Source organism: Ascaphus truei, chromosome 1, assembly GCF_040206685.1.
Source record: "Ascaphus truei isolate aAscTru1 chromosome 1, aAscTru1.hap1, whole genome shotgun sequence".
NCBI classification, from domain to species: domain Eukaryota; kingdom Metazoa; phylum Chordata; class Amphibia; order Anura; family Ascaphidae; genus Ascaphus; species Ascaphus truei.
Window position 1 is genome coordinate 520,340,706 of NC_134483.1, and position 12,507 is coordinate 520,353,212.

At 44.5% G+C, this 12,507-nt stretch overlaps 1 protein-coding gene across 1 annotated transcript in view; it reads left to right on the forward strand.

The window, feature by feature from the left end:
• ATOH8 (atonal bHLH transcription factor 8) overlaps positions 1 to 12,507 on the forward strand; it is a 188,101-nt gene that overhangs the window by 141,963 nt on the left and 33,631 nt on the right. The window lies entirely within an intron of this gene.

The window sequence follows — 12,507 nt, forward strand, 5'->3', positions numbered from 1 at the left end:
TTATATTAATGCAGTTTGTTTTGAGCTACCCAGCTTTATACTCTGGAAATCTCTGACAATTGCGCTGTTTGGGACTTCTGGGAGCTTTGAACCGCAGCAGTATCTTAATTCATTTATAGAACCGAGATGAAGAAATACCCAGCATACACACATGCTTCACAAAAGCAAACGTGTATTAATGCATAACAGAAAACAAACAAATAAACATGTATCGATACCACAGGGAATGGAAGCTTCCTTCCCACAGGGAGGAGAGGCGAGTTAAGGGCTCACAACCGCAGTGCACTGATAAACATTCAGAGGGCAGTAAATGATAGGAAAACATTCATTACAGAACAAAAAGGCCTCCAGTCTTGGGAACCTGCCCTGGCTTTGGCACTGTGAGACAACCATACTCCTGTCTGATTTCATTCCTAGATTGTCTTGTTTCCTGCATCACATGTTAGATTGTAAGCTCTCCGGGGCAGGGATCTCCTTTCCTATTGGTCTAACTTTATTGCGCTTATTGTATTATAATTCCCTGTGTTGTATTGTATAGCGCTGAGTACACGGCGGGTGTTGTATAAATGAAGATATACTGTGCATACAAACATTCAGCTTGTACTAAGCATGATGTATCAAGTAGAGAATAACAATCTCTTCATCAGCTGTAGACACATTCTCCCATCTGCAAAACTGGAGCACAAATATGAACCAGATTTAGAAACAAAAAAAAAAAAAAAGAATCCCTTAATAAGTAATGGGGTATGAATATTTTTTGCTCTGGTTTAACAACACCCAGGTCCGCCTGGGATTCTTTGTATACCTTTGGACATTTTAATTTTTTTATATCATGTCAGCCTTTATTTTGTCCATTTCCTATTGTACTAATAAAGTTGTCTTTCTTTTCAACTCATGACCGCTCATCAGGTCTTGCGCGTCTCACATGGTGCACGCACCTCATGCCTTGGCCAGCCTCCACAATTTGATCTATCCCCCTGACTGGTTCATTAATATGCCAATCATAGCTTTTAGCCTCCTGCGCATGCGCAGTGGCTGTAACAGAGGCGCGGGATGGTCCGGATAGCGGGAGACCTCTGCGGGTCGCGTGCTCATAGCGTGGGGACGAGCACGTATTGTGATGATGCTGCAATGAGCGCCTAGAGCACCAAGCATGACGGTGGGCGGTTTTGAAGGTTTGTGCAATGATTGGTGTAAACCAATGCTTTTAACACCAAAATACCCGGATCCTTTGATTGAACAAAGCAAGAGATAAAATAAATTGCGATTTATTTACAGAATGAACATACACAACTTGATTTACAATTACAACAAAAAATACACTTACTAGTTACGATGTTAAGTCTTGTTACAGGATGGAACTTTCACTGCATGATACATCTTAGGTGAATCTCCTTCCTGATGGGCTGCACAGGTTCTTATAGGGTTAACATTCCTATCTTTAAACTCTGCAGCCAACCTCTGCGTGGGAACCAAATATTCCCACCTATCCCAGAGCTGCCAGCCCTGGGTAGTCTGGCACTGGGAGCTTCAGCCTAGCAACTGGGCATGTGTGACAAATGCCATCTTTTCCCCACTTGTCAGGCCAGACCCCCTGCCGTCTCAATGCCTAAATGTTTTGGACAGAGCAACCTCAAATCACAGCAAATCTCAGCGTGCTAAGACTTCCTAGCAGAAGTTAGCTAAAATCTGTTCGCTGTGCTGCGGGCTGCTGGGTTTTAAAACCATTTTTTCTTTGTGCGGTTACAGGGAAACACTGCTACAGTAATACATTTCATAGTTAGACATAACATGATTCTCGACACCTTACACCATGTTTATTGAATGCAAAGTGTTTTTGCCATTACTGGGCTGCAGAGCTGACAATCTACATTTTCCCAATATGGCTCAGGGGCACCCAGCCGGGCCAAATACCTTTAATAATGGCCTGAGTACCCCCTCACAATCACAAATACGCATTCTCTATTTTTTATTCTACTTGTTTCCATAAGCAGTGCTCTGTTTCTTCATCTTCCTGTATTCAGCAATATACCTGCAATTCCCAAACCTAAATCTCACCTGCAATAATGTCGCGCAGCTCCGTGCCCAAGATCGTGCCCTCCACGCTTAAGAAAACCCCGCTCCGCGATGGCGCATTCGACTTCTTCCATCGACAGCGCGGACTGTCCCAAGCAGATCAAGATGGCGCCGGAACACAGGGCGAGTGAGAATCAGAAACGGAGGAGGGCCCCGCTCCCTTACACTCCACCAAATGAGATATAGATGAACTCTATGTGAAACTAAAATCCGCATTTCTGTCAGAAATCCAGAAGGTAGTTAAGGAGCTCCATGGAGACCTAGCCAAAGTGGAGGAGCGTACTACTGAATTGGAGGCTAGGGTCACGGTGATTGGGGAAGTGCAAGAAATGGCCACTATGAAGAACCAGTTGGCAGAATTTAGCGAGTTACAAGAAGACCAGGACAACCGCTCTCGGAAGAATAACATCAGAGTCCGGGGAATACCGAAGGAGGTAGATGACATCAATGACTTTCTGATGCAAGTATTTACCATGCTATGTCCCTAACATGTACTGCCTGATATTTTCCATTTAAGTGTTTACGAGCGATACTTACCTTACCTGCAATGAGCCAATATAACCACATTTAATACACTACGAGTTGTGCACTGTTTTTTGTCTTTCGTTTTCTAGTGCATGAGATGCTGGGCCATCTCTACTAAATAGCTGCAGACCCGTGTGGTGTCAACAGGAGAGGTTATGTTCTAACTGTATCCATTTCACTACAACTGTTCAATTGACACATTTTAGCACTTTTTGACACTGTTTATGTTATTGTATCATATTTAGTAACACTCCTAGGTTAAAATCTTGATTTTTTTGGGTTATATCACTGTATTTTCTCACTGACACAGTCCACTTTTACATTTGGATCACTTATAATTAACTTAGTTTAGTGCGCATTTATTTTTTGTTCACTTGTATGCTTTATATTTGCTGCATGTTTGTTACAATAGTAACATCTTTATTACTATGTGTCATTTGTTGTGTGAAGTTTTATATCGCACTACAGGAGGGCCCCGGGTATACGGCGGGTTCCGTTCTAGAGGCCCGCCGTATAGTGAAAATTGGCGGAAAGCGGATCCGGGGATTTTCAGTTCTGCGCATGCGCAAACTGGCATTTTTGCCGTTCTGCGCATGTGCAACCTATGCTCTGCGTGCGCAAACTATGGTATGCGCGCGCAAACTGCAGTATGCGCATGTGCGCCTGGCGCACTTGCCCGTTCTGCACATGCGCGCCCGGCGCACTTGCCCGTTCTGCGCATGCGCGATTTAGGAACCAACATGGCGGCCCCCTTCTCGGTGCCGCCGTATCAGCGGATCGCCGAGAAGCGGAGCACTGAGAAGCGGGGCCATGCTGTATTAACACTTGAAATATGGTTTGGAATTGATCAAATTGCAGGGAAAATAAATCCCATGAGTTTGACTCTCTTTTTTCTGAACAAATCAATGAATCTTCTGTAGAAATGATTGATGAAGTCCCTATAGAGCACTATTTTAAAAGATTAGAAAAGATTTTATTAATAGAGAGTAAATATTGGTGGGATAAATCCACCCTATAGAGATACATTGAATGTAAAAGGGTTCCCAGAGGGTTGAGGATTATTAAAAACCTGACCCTTGGGAGAGATAGAGATCATTTCATGAAGGAATGGGATGGCATCCTAGAGGAGTGTTCCTTTGACCTCATAAGATTGATCATATATGAAAGGAACAAAACCCTGATAGAAATCGAAAAAGAGATAGTAGTGGCTATTAAGCACCTGGAGCCTAATATTAAAGAGAAAGATTGCTCAAAGATTGAATATGAATTGAAACAAATGCTTGATTATGCTGATGATGAAATTAAGAAGGTGAAACATAGAAAGTTCCTAAGGGATAAAATTGATTATGCAAAAGGTAGACAGAAGGATTGGAACAGATTTGATACTCGCCACGCCAGAGCAAATCCGGGTGAAAATATCCATGTAGATCAGACAGAGGGTACCCATTATTCTAGTTCAGGGGGTCTTAGACCTAAGAGAAAAGTGAGAGACAACAAGGGTATACCCAGCCACAAAAAATGAACTGTAGAAAAAATTCCTATCAAAATGGTACTCAAGGGAAACTTAGAAGAGACCATTCTTTCTCTAAAAATAAGAAAAAAGAGAAAACGAGAGAAAATGATCAAGGTAGGCGCTGGGAAGATAATGAAAAGAGAGAGAGGCACGCCCTAGTGCTAGACATGATTCAGGCCGTTATTCCCCTAAACTATCATTTTTTAAGAGGCACTAAAATTAAAACACTTAGGCCCACGAGATGGGACGAAGGAAGTGAGGGATCCAGGAAAGGGAGAGAAAGGGACTCCAAAAGGTCAAAAAAATGCAATACGCACACAAAGAGGCACGAGAGGAGGGAGATATGCCAAAACACAAAGAGCGGAGATGGGAGGATTGATTACACATGAACAGGGGATTTTTAATCTTTCCAGTCTTACAATTACAGAAATACAAAAAGGCATATAATAATAATAATAATAATAGCATGTTCTTGTATAGCGCTGCTAGTTTTACGTAGCGCTTTACAGAGACATTTTGCAGGCACAGGTCCCTGCCTCGTGGAGCTTACAATCTATGTTTTTGGTGCCTGAGGCACATGGCGATAAAGTGACTTGCCCAAGGTCACAAGGAGTCGACACCGGGAATTGAACCAGGTTCCTCTGCTTGAGCCACTCCTTCTCCTTCTCCGTATTAACGAGAGAGGTCTTTCCTTCTCGAAGACGTGTGGTCCGAATGGATTCCAACTTTTTTCAGATCTCCACAAGCTAACCAGGAACTTGACCTTGAAGCAACATTTTTTAAAGACTGATAATTGCTCGGTTGCACAGTCCGCGACTATAGGACCACCTAATATCAGTGTTGAGTCGCCGGACGTGAATGACTTAGCTCTTTGTCAACATACTAATTTTAAAAGTCAGTCTAAATTTTATCCTGTAAACTCCAAGGGGATTTTTATTGACACGTTTTTAATATGGTCAACAATGAATTCACAGACATGGTTAAGGGACATAAATCCTATAATCTGAGACTTAATTTAAGTAAAGAAGAAAATGTAGCTATTAAAGCTGCAGTTCAGTCAATGTGTGTTTTTTTTTTATTAAATCAGTTCTGTAGTAAGAAAAAATACTTTTAGCATTTTCTGTTTTTAAAAAAACAACTTTGAAAGACCAATTTTCTTGTATTCTATTTTAACAGCCATTTGCTAAGGCACTGCCCCTTCATGTCCTGTCACAAGCCCTGGCACACCCCTTTGTCAGCCCTGCCCTCCCTCTAGCACATGTCAGTGCAGGATTGCTCATGAATATTCATGAGCTTCCACTGACAGACAAGCAGAATATAAACAGATCCCTTCACTAATTAAGTCACCAAATTTCGACCTATCAATACATGGAGACGAATTGACCTGCAGCTATACAGTTCTTTAGGTAATTAGAGATTGCACACATAAAACTATTGAAGTAAAAAAAAAAAATTTTAAAAAAAAAGACTGAACTGCAGCTTTAAAAATGTACAAGAGAACTCAAAATTGATTATAAGACAAGCCGATAAGGGTGGGGGAGTTGCCCTCCTTAATAGAGTAAACTGTGTAAAAGAGGCACTTAGGATTCTTGACGATATTGTCTTTTACAAAAAAGTTGATAATATTCCTACTCTTGACTTTATAGAAGATCTAAAGAAATTATTAGATGACGCACGAACAAAGACTGTTGTTACCAAAGCCGAATATTCCTTTTTATTTGCAGTGTCCCCGGATACCTATTTTTTTATTATCTACCAAAGATGCACAAGTCATTGACAAATCCTCCTGGGAGGTCCATCGTCTCAGGAGTAAATTCTCTAACAGCGAACCTGTCCAATATGTCGATTTCTTTCTACAGAAATATGTCTGCCAGTTACCATCTTAGATTAAAGACACAATGGCGGTTCTGAATTTAAATGGAAGTGAGACGTTTAAATGGGTTACCTTTGATGTGCAGTCCTTGTATACTCATGTACTCCATACAAAGGGGGTTGAAGCTATAAGGACTGTGCTAATGAATGATGCGAATTTACATCAATTGAATGCAGAGTTCATTATTAATTCTTCTGAGTTCATCCTCACGCACAATTATGTTATGTTTTTGACCCAATTCTATGTACAGGTTTGCGGTACAGCGATGGGGATACGTTTTGCCCCCATCTACGCAAACCTGTACATGGTGCGTGGGAGGATAAGTTTATCTGGTGTGAGAATCCCTTTTCTGATAAAATAATAGTATGGCGGCGTTTTATTGATGATATCGTCAGCATCTTGGAAGGTGATCTGGACTCTCTTGAGGATTTTAAGAATTATTTGAATATTTGAATATTGCATCCTGGCCTAGGCCCAGACAGTTACCAGAACTACTCGTCGTTCTTGGGGTTCTGCGGATATTATCGGCGATTTGTGAATAACTTCTGAGCCATAGTGCAGCTACTAACTCAACTTACAAAAGGTTACCCGCCAACTCGGGAACACAGTGTGGCCCCTGGAGCCACCAGTCAGGATTACTTCAAAATGAACGAGCCATTTGGAGATAAGTGGACTACAAAGTGTGAGGAGGCCTTCAAAACCATCAAGACTCGCCTCACAAATGCGCCAGTTCTGTCATTTGCCGACCCACAGTAATCCTACGTATTACATATGCATGCCAGCCTGGAAGTACTAGGGGCTGTATTATATCAAGAACATTCAGAGGAATTAGCCCTGTCAGAAAAGAATTACCCAGTGCACAAATTTGAGTTTTTGGCCTTGTAATGGGCAGTAGTCGACATACAGTACTGCACGACTACCTGCATGGAGCAACATTTGTGTTGCACACGGATAACAACCCTCTCACCTACATCCTCTCTTCGGCTAAATTGGATGCCTCTGGTAATAGATGGCGAGCTGCATTGTCCACATACAATTTTATTTTGAAATACAGACCAAGAAGACAGAACATTGACACTGATGCATTGTTGCATATACGTAGAGATTCCAGGGAGACTGATAGGCGGTGCGATGAAATTACTGCCACCAGAGTATGAACATTGTGCAAACAAATTGAGATGCCTACATGTATAACGGCATTAAACCTTAACAGGGTGGCTGACAGTATGGGGTATCTCCCACTGCTATTCCCATTGCCAACACATCCTGTGGAGTTAGCCATGATGGGATTCCCTGATTTAAACAGGAAAGATCTACAGGAGGCCTAAAAGAAGTACGATGAGCAGTGAACAACATGAAGATGGCCTCGGACATCACAGGCCCCCTCCCCGAAAGAAGGTTGCTAGTGGTACAGTGGCCTTATCTATTAATGAAGAGTGGAGAACTGTCCTGCGTTGCCAAGATATGTCAACACTTGATAACCACGCAGTTGGTACTGACTTACAAATACTGGCAGGTGGTACACGGCTCCATCCAACCATGGTCATCTGGGTACTGACAAAATGTTAGGACTAATTCAGGACCAGTCCTACTGGCCTCGAATGGCTAGAGACATTGAAGAATACTGTAAGAATTGCGGTCAATGTGTGCTGAGGAAAACACTACCTGAAAGAGAAGCCCCGTTAGTGAATATCACTAGCAGTGGGCCACTGGACTTTCTGTCACTAGAACCGTATAATAAAAATAGTAGCAATATTCTAGTGTCACTAATCACTTCAGATATGGACAAACGTTCGACCAAAGACCAGCGAGCCATTAAAGTCGCCAAGATCCTGTAGGACAAATACTTTGTTGACAATGGAATACCCTGCCCAGGGACGAGATATCGAGATTCTCCTCATTAAAGAATTACTAATTCTATGTGGGGTAAAGAAATCCCAAATTACGCCGTATCACCCACCGGGGGACCAACAACCTGAGAGATTTAATAGGACACTATTAAACATGATGGGCACACTGAATACCCGAGGAAAAGAACAATTGAGTCAACATGTACATATGTACAATTGTACCCACAATGAAACTACAGGGCACTCTCCAAATTATTTGATCTTTTAGCAGGAAGCCCAGCTATTAATTGATCTGTGTTTTGGAGTGGCTGCAGGTGGCACACTCCTACAACCTACATGCAATATGGGCAAATACTCAAAGAGCAGTTGCAAGAGACGTATAAACTGGCAACTATTTCGCTGAGACTACCAACCGTGGATATAAGGGCTGGTACGATAAAAGAGTGTACGGACAAGAGTTACAAGTGAACGACACAGTTCTCATTAGGAGCCCTAGATTAGAGTGGAGATTCTAAAAGGATTTCCCGTATACTGAGTGACACCTGAAAAGGGGCCTTGATCAGAGAAGAACTTACATAGAAATCATCTATTGGCAATAGGTCCGCTTGTTAGGTTTTCCATACGGGAGGAGGCTCTGGGGCTAGATACCAGGCCAAGATGAAGCATAGCAAGAGCTACCTGTGGATCCACTGAGAAGCAAGGGGAAGCAGCAGTAGTGCCACGGGTGCACTCACCACACCCACAAAGGGAAACCAGGCCACCAATGAAACTGAACAACGATTCTCCTGGGTTGCCCACATAAATCCCAGTGGTTAGTATACAGTAGCTAAATGGTTGATCCCCATGACACTGGACTTGGGTGAACCTGGAAGCTATGTGCTATGTGTGAGAACTGTATGTGCATGAGTTCCACTATTCTTATGGTAATATGTACCTTGAGAGGATGCATTTGTAGTAGTTTAGTTTGTTGACAAATGATACTCCTGACAAGATTGTTGGTGACATCAACTTCTTTAGTAGGGGAAGGATCTGGCCCCCTTGTACATGCATGCAGCAGACACACATAAACTGCCGCTACTTGGCTCCTCTCCAGGGTCTGGCCAGGATGTGACGTGATGGATAAGGCCTCAGCCAATGACATTGGACTATAGAGAGGTGGGTTGTGTGGTCACGGGGAGAGACACGGGTACACACCTTCTCAGCATCTTCTCACCTGTTTTTGGTGTTTGGTCTGAAGTAAGGACAGTTGGCCCTGAAACGTCACTGTGCTCACTGGCTCTGATGTATTGAATACAAATAGAAGTTGTTTGGACTCTATCCTAGTCTTTTGTGTGCTTCTTCTAATCTACCTTTTATACCAACCTTTTTTTGAACAAATCCATTGTATCTGCCATCACAGTCTCCATGGGTAATAAATTCCATATTGTAACTGCCCTTACTGTAAAGAACCCTTTCCTTTGTTGCTGGTGAAATCTCCTATCCTCCAACCTAAGAGGATGCCCCCAAGTCCTTAGTACTGCCCTTGGGATGAATAGTTCTTTTGAAAGCTCCTTGTATTGTCCTCGAATATATTTGTATATAGTTATCATATCCCCTCTTAGACGCCTCTTTTCTAATGTAAATAAATCTAATTTACCTAGCCTCTCCTCGTAAATTAGATTATCCATCCCCTTTATTAATTTGGTGGCTCTTCTCTGCACTCTCTCTAGTTCCATAATGTCTTTTCTAAGGAGTGGTGCCCAAAATTGTACTCAATATTCAAGGTGTGGTCTTACTAATACTTTGTAAAGGGGCATACACTGGCGACACACTTTATTCGAGCTCGGCTAGTCCCACGAATTCGGGTATACCCGGGTGTATTGAGGTTTGTGACTGTTTTCTGCCCGAGTGCATTGAGGTATTTTCCATGCAGGGATTGAAGCATTTTATTCCCGCTGGCTGCAATACTGCACAGTATATATATATATACTGCATTACAATTCATGAATTTATGCCATCTGGTAGACACGCGAAGCATTGCAGCCTATTAAATCCTAATCATTATCATTTAACAGATCAGCCGCCCGTCAGCCAGGCATGAACCCAGGCTGGGAAGGCAAACGCAACGGGGCATGTCAGAGATGAGGAGCGGCGCATTCCAGGTATCTGCCAGGTACATACTGGGTATTTGCTCGAATAAAGTGTGTCGGTGCAGTAATTATGTTTACTTCCCTTCCATCCATTGCCTGTTTAATGCTAGATAAGATCTTGTTTGCCTTTGCAGCTACTGCATGACATTGGGCACTATTGCTAAGCCTGCTATCTACAAGCACTCTTAAATCTTTCTCCATCAATCATTCCCCCAATGTATCCCCATTTAATTTGTAAGTCGCCTGTTTATTCTTGCTTCCCAAATGCATAACCTTTCATTTATCTGTATTAAATCTCATCTGCCATTTACCTGCCCAAGTTTCCAGTCTCTCCAAGTCCTTCTGGAGTCATACTGCTCTGATTCTATTACCTTACACAATTTAGTATCATCAGCAAAGATGGAGACTTTGCTCTCGATGCCAACCTCAAGGTTATTAATAAACAAGTTAAAAAGCAGTGGTCCCAGTACCGATCCCTGAGGTACTCCACTTAAGACGCTAGCCCAACCTGAAAATGTTCCATTTATGACAACCCTCTGTGTCTGTCCTTCAACCAGTTTTACGACAAAAATACACAGTAAAATACTTACAGTATATATTCTCTTGAAAAAGGGTAATTTAGTTTAACCCTGTGGCTAAAGCATTGTAAGCCTGTGAGCCACGACAAGGCAGACCCAGTTCACAGGTCCTTTCACTACCAGATAAAATACTAATATACCTCTATTAGGATTAAAATTCTCATTTACCTCTACTAGGAGGGAGAAAGACCAACATTGGATCTATATCCAGTAGTATGAAAAAGACCTGCTGACTTGGGGAGGGGTGAGCTTAAAACCCTGGGAAGAAGGGTTTAAGAATAAAGATGGCACCTCTCAGAAAAGGAGTCCCAGTGCTCTAAAAACCCAAACCCCTCCTTCCTACCAGGGCCACCAAGAGGGGGGACAAAGGATACTGGCGTCCTGGGCCCCGTGACTCACGGGGCCCGGGCCCCCTGCCCAGTCGGGCGCCAGTTAAACGAAACGTAAAAAAAAAAACAAATGCCGAGTCTCCCTATTGGCAGCGCCGGAAGTCAGCTGCTGGGTATGCTTTCGGTGCACCAGCGTGAGAGGCCCCCCACTGCGCATCGCCCCCCCTGCAGCATCGCCCCCACCACTGGGACACCCCCTGCGCATCACCCCCCACCCCCTGCAGCACAGGGACACACCCAGCAGGCTGCAGCATCGCCCGCCCCCTACCTGCCCCCCCCCTACCTGCAGGACCGTGCCACTCCCTGCAGCAGTGGCCCTCCCCAGCCTCATGCAGCCGGCTCCTCACTGGTAGTATTTCAGAAAATACTACCTTGTAGGTCCTTGCCCTAAGCTTTTGGCCTAGACCCCTTAAATCATTTTTTAGGGCCTTCCATCTTTCTCTAACTTTGTCATTTGTGCCAACATGTACAGTACCAAGACCGCCGGGTGAATCCCAGCCCCTCCCAACAATCTGTCTACCCGATCCATAATGTGCCAAACCCGAGCACCCGGGCAGGGCCGCCAACAGAAATCATGGGGCCCAGGACAAATGAAAGGAGCAGGCCCCCCCACCTGTCCCCCCGCCACCCGAACCCATAGCGCACCTACCACAAAAAAAATATTTTTTAGCGCGCACTTTTACTTAACTGTTTTCTTCTTATTGTAATACGGAAAAAAACATTACAATGCAATCTGTTTATTTTTATATTTTCAACAAAAGACAGATGACTACCTGTCTGGGTGGGTGGGTGACTGACTGCCTGGGTGGGTGACTGCCTGGGTGGGTGACTGACTGCCTGGGTGGGTGACTGACTGCCTGGGTGGGTGACTGACTGCCTGGGTGGGTAACTGACTGCCTTGACTGCTTGGGTCGGTGGGTGAGAGGGTGGGTGGGTGAGTGACTGGGAGGGTCACTGAGTGACTGGGTGGGTGACTGAGTGAGTGACTGGGTGGGTGACTGAGTGAGTGACTGGGAGGGTGACTGAGTGACTGGGTGGGTGACTGAGTGGGTGACTGAGTGACTGGGTGGGTGGGTGACTGAGTGACTGGGAGGGTGACTGAGTGACTGGGTGGGTGCGTGACTGGGTGGGGTGAGTGAGTAACCGGGTGGAGTAGCAGATTCCGCGGCTGGAGGCAGGCGCGGGGGAAGCTGGGTTGGCGGGCGCAGGCCCGCCATGGTGCTTCCTCTCCGTCCCACGTGGGGAGCGAGCCCACAGGCACAGGCCGAACACCCTGCTTTCCCTGCGCATGCGTGCCAGGACCTCGGCTCTGCGCATGCGCACAGGGGGTCGCCGCCGGTTTTTATTTTTTTTTAATAAACCGGGCACGGCCATGCAGGTGGGCTGGGCCCCCTGACTCACGGGGCCCGGGATGCCAACACCGGCAGACCCCCCTTTTGGCGGCCATGCACCCGGGAGACAACAAACTGTTCGGTTCATGCTGTCACGGCAACAGATTGCCTTATCTACCTTCCTAATAATGGAGTCCCCTACCATCACAATCTTTCTTTGTATCTAAGCATCCTGAGTCCCCT